The 5,026-nt window shown below is 47.6% G+C and overlaps 1 protein-coding gene across 1 annotated transcript in view; it reads left to right on the plus strand.

Moving 5' to 3' along the window:
* lrrk2 (leucine-rich repeat kinase 2) overlaps positions 1-5,026 on the plus strand; it is a 55,481-nt gene that overhangs the window by 22,349 nt on the left and 28,106 nt on the right. The window lies entirely within an intron of this gene.

Raw genomic sequence — 5,026 nt, forward strand, 5'->3', positions numbered from 1 at the left:
GAAGCCTGCCCGAAGACCCGGTCTCCACCCGGCGCCCCGGGGGACCCCGTCTCGGAGATGACTGCCTCATTTGAGCCCAGCGGCTGTGCGACAGACGCTTAAACAGCCCAAAGCCCTTTTCTTTGACTTTCGAGTCGAAAGTGCACATAAAAGCGCCGGTGTGCATCGACACAATGTTTTCTCACATCTGCGATTCATTCGAAGGGCCCAAAATTAGGTAGACAGAGTAAGACCCCTGTCAGTGGTCTCGTTTGCTTTGGCAATGATTTATCCAGCTTAAACCATCAGCAGAGTGTATGAGAGGAACAGCCTTTCACAATGACGTGCATTAAGGCTCACAGTTGTGCTCCAGAAGCTTAAAAATGGTGTGTCCATTAGCTACCTATGGGAGCCGCGCCAAAAGTGTTACGTGTGGGACTTCCTGTGACCACAGGAAGTCCCAGTCGTAACTTATCTTATGGGGCCTTCATAGGTAAATAATGGACAAAGCCTATTAAGGGTCATTATAAGCCTAAGTAGGGAGATATATAGCGTTAACCAACAGTAGAGTGCATGAGAGGCTTAGCCCTTCACAGTGACGTGCATTAAGGCTCACAGTTGTGCTCCAGAAGCTTAAAAATGGTATGTCCATTAGCTACAATATGCCGATTACTCCAAAAAGTGTGTGACTCAGTTTGGCAATTACCTGTTTATTACAGCTTTGTAACATGGTTATTATGCTCAAAATGACAATACATGTGTAACTTATTTGATTTGGCTCACATACATGTGTAACTTATTTAATGGGACCCTCATAGGTAAATAATGGACAAAGCCTATTAAGGGTCATTATAAGCCTAAGTAAGGAGTTCTATAGCTTTAGCCAACAGTAGAGTGTATGAGAGTCACAGCCCTTCCCAATGACGTGCATTAAGGCTCGTAGATGTGCTCCAGAGGCTTAAAAATGGTGTGTCCATTAGCTACCTATGGGAGCCGTGCCAAAAGTGTTACGTGTGGCATGTACATTCGTAACTTATCTAATGAGACCTTCATAGGTAAATAATGGACAAAGCCTATTAAGGGTGATTATTTAACCTTGGCAATGAGATATATTGCTTAATCCAACAATAGAGTGTATAAGAGGCACTCTACTGTTTAAATGACGTCCATTTAAGGTCACAGATGTGCTGCAGAAGCTTTAAAATGGTGTGTCCATTAGCTACCTATGGGAGCCGTGCCAAAAGTGTTACGTGTGGCATGTACATTTGTAACATATTTAATGGGACCCTCATAGGTAAATAATGGACAAAGCCTATTAAGGGTCATTATAAGCCCATACTGTTTTTGCACTATCTGCCTGACCGGGGGGGCTGCTTTAGAATTTTAAAGTTTTACTTAATTAATATTGCATATAGGAATTTATAGTCTGTTATATTTGACCTGTGCTTCTCTCTCCTTTATCTTAAATGTGTGCTCTCACTGTGTGTGTGTGTGTGTGCGTACTTGTCTGTGTACGTACGTGTGTGTGTGTGTGTGTGTTGTGTGTGTGTGCGTGCGCATCCGTGTGTGTGTGTGTGTCTCTATGTCTATGTGTGTTAGTACGTGTGCATATTGTGTGTGTGGAGTGTTTTGTATGTCGGTATGTCTGTCTTCTGTGTTTTCAACCTTTTCTTGTTTCTGCAGGTACAACTTTAATTATTTTGCTTATAGTCAATATGTCTCATGTACAGCTGCTTTGTAACAATGAAAATTGTAAAAGCGCTATATAAATAAAGTTGTGAGATCGTATTAAGAACATATAGCTTTAACCAACAGTAGAGTGCATGAGAGGCTTAGCCCTTCACAATAACGTGCATTAAGGCTCACAGTTGTGCTCCAGAAGCTTAAAAATGGTATGTCCATTAGCTACCTATGGGAGCCGCGCCAAAAGTGTTACGTGTGGGACTTCCTGTGACCGCAGGAAGTCCCAGTCGTAACTTATCTCATGGGGCCCTCATAGGTAAATAATGGACAAAGCCTATTAAGGGTCATTATAAGCCTAAGTAAGGAGTTATAAAGCTTTAACCAACAGTAGAGTGTATGAGAGGCTTAGTCATTCACAATGACGTGCATTAAGGCTCGTGGATGTGCTTTGGATGCTTAAAAATGGTGTGTCCATTAGCTACCTATGGGATACGTGCCAAAAGTGTTACGTGTGGGACTTCCTGTGACCACAGGAAGTCCCAGTCGTAACTTATCTCATGGGACCCTCATAGTTAAATAATGGACAAAGCCTATTAAGGGTCATTATAAGCCTAAGTAAGGATTTATACAGCTTTAACCAACAGTAGAGTGTATGAGAGGCTTAGCCCTTCACAATGACGTGCATTAAGGCTCATAGATGTGCTCCAGAGGCTTAAAAATGGGGGGGCGTCGGGCAGGCCTCCCTCAAGTTTAGGCTGCAAGGGGAACGCGTAGGCGTTCTGAGGATGGAGGCGTGGCCAGCGGGAAGCCCCGCCCAAAATAGGTTACAAGGGGAACGCGTAGGCCTCTCGTGTACGTCGGGGTCCGGAGCCGGCCCGTAGGCTGCAAGGGGGTTGCATAGGTGCTCTTCGGGAGGCCCGGTCGCAACCTGATCGGCGCGCTCGGCTTAGGCTGGGACCGTACGTCGAGTCGCCCCCTCGTGGTTCTGCCCGAGAGAGCGCCTAACCCTTCGTTCCGTGACTCAAAAATTAGGCACTTTGGGCATTTTTCTGGGGTCCCCCGGGCGTCGCCGCCGCCCCATGACGCTTCCGTTCGATCGCGGGTGCTCTCCCCTTCGTTTCGGCACCGCCGGGCGACCTGGGAAAAATTTGGGGTCGTCGGCGCGCAGCGTCCATAACTAGCCGTCCGGCGCGTGTCGACTAAGTTACACAATACGTTTGATGGCCTTAGGCATGAAATGGAATTTCTAATTAGAAAAATAGTGGGCGTGGCTTTTGTCTTTCTCTGCGATTTGATTGGATGTATAAAAACAGCAGTTGCATTTTGAAATGGAACTGGCAGCAGACTGATCGTTAAAGGGGAGTAGTTCATGGATTCTCCGCCCAAGCCGTTTAACATACGTCATTTAAGATGGACAGTTATAACAGGAAGGAAGTGCATTTTCAGATCTGAACTAAAGATTATGAGGGCACACAAATTTTAAAAAGAGAATGACCCACATTGATAAACTATTTACAATAAACGCTGCAATATTTCATGGAAAAATAGGCATTGTCATTTTTTATTTCACTGGTACTTTAAAGGCTACATAGCTGTAGATTTGTGATGTTGTGTCATTTTGCTAGGGTCAGTAGGGTCTTTTAGCCCTTTATTCAATATCTATGCGTCACGTATTTTAGAGTCTTGAAATGTAATATATTTAGCCATAATTTGTTTATTAACAGTGTTGAATGTGAGAGCGGAGCAATCAGAATATGTTGGCAATAATATTTTATATAAAAAAGATTAGAATCTCCTTTTAAATATGATTTTTGACCTGGTTTAATTAGGTAAAGATGTCATTTGTCGTACCAACAGGGTCGAATGCATATTGGAAATAGACGGAAAACGTCTCGGTTACGTTTGTAACCTCGGTTCCCTGATGGAGGGAACGAGACGTTCTGTTGAACCGACAGATGGGGTTCGTCCTTGAGAACCAATCGCTTCCGACTACTTAGAAAAGGCCAATGAAAATTGGCAAATTAAATTTGCATGCCGGACTCCGCCCCGGACATCCGGGTATAAAAGGGAAACGGCGTGCATCATTCATTCACCATAGTTCTGAGGAGCCTGAGACCTCTCACGACTGCTGCAGAGGACAGCACGTGTTGTGGCAAGAGGACACAACATCTCGTTCCCTCCATCAGGGAACCGAGGTTACAAACGTAACCGAGACGTTCCCTTTCTGTCGGTCTCTCGACGTTGTGTCGAACTGACAGATGGGGTTCCAATGGAAAACGCCATAACACTGTGCCCTGTCACAATCTCAACGAAGCGACGGTGACTGGCCTGGGCGTGTCAGCCGTGAGCGCTACCGCAAAATTGTAAGCTACCAGTGGGTAGGTAGGGGGTCCCAGAGCTTTCTTGAAAGGTGAGAAGGCCCCTACCTTCGGCCTCACAGGCGGCGGCCTTGTTTCTCTAACAGCGAGAAGCCGCCCGGAACCGTAAGGCCACTGGGTAAGCGCTACTTCCTCAAGTGGGGGATGCGCTACAGAGACCACATCCTACCGCAGGGAGGAGTGTAGTGGAGATACCAACATGGTCTCACCGATGGGGGAGAACTCATGGTAAGAAAGAGCGGTTGAAGAGAAAACCGAAAGGTGGAGGTCCACCTGGGGAGGTCATGGGTTACCAAGGTGGGAACCAGCATGAAGATACATCAGACGGAACCGCCCTATTGGGGGGTTGCCACGTCTGGTAGCACTAGGTCCGGTTAGAGCTATGTTGCGAATAAACGAACAGAAAACAGAAAAGAACCGAACAGGCGTACACCCTACCAGTTGCCGGTCCTACATGTGGCCATGCAGGACGCAGGCTGACACCAGCTCTATGCGGAGGTTGTAAAACCTCGCGAGGGTGTAGCCCAACCCGCAGCTCTGCAAATGTCTGCGAGAGAGGCCCCCCGTGCCAAAGCCCAAGAGCAGGCAACACCCCGGGTGGAGTGGGCCCTCACTCCTAGGGGGCACGGGCGATTTTGGGATTGGTAAGATGCCATGACAGCGACCACAATCCAGTGGGCCAACCTCTGCTTGGAGACAGCTCTCCCCTGTTGCTGACCTCCGAAACAGACAAAGAGCTGATCCGAGCTCCTGAAGCTCTGTGTGCGGTCTAAGTAGAGGCGCAGCGCGCGTACTGGACACAACACAGACAGGGTTGGGTCTTCCTCCCCAGTGGGGAGCGCCTGTAAGTTCACCACCTGGTCCCGAAAGGGAGCGGTGGGAACCTTGGGCACGTAGCCGGGCCGAGGTCTCAGGATAACGTGAGAATCCCTGGGTCCGAATTCTAGGCAGTCAGGGGACACGGAGAAAGCCTGTAGATCTCCTAC

Source organism: Triplophysa rosa, linkage group LG3 (genome assembly GCF_024868665.1).
Source record: "Triplophysa rosa linkage group LG3, Trosa_1v2, whole genome shotgun sequence".
Lineage (NCBI taxonomy): Eukaryota > Metazoa > Chordata > Actinopteri > Cypriniformes > Nemacheilidae > Triplophysa > Triplophysa rosa.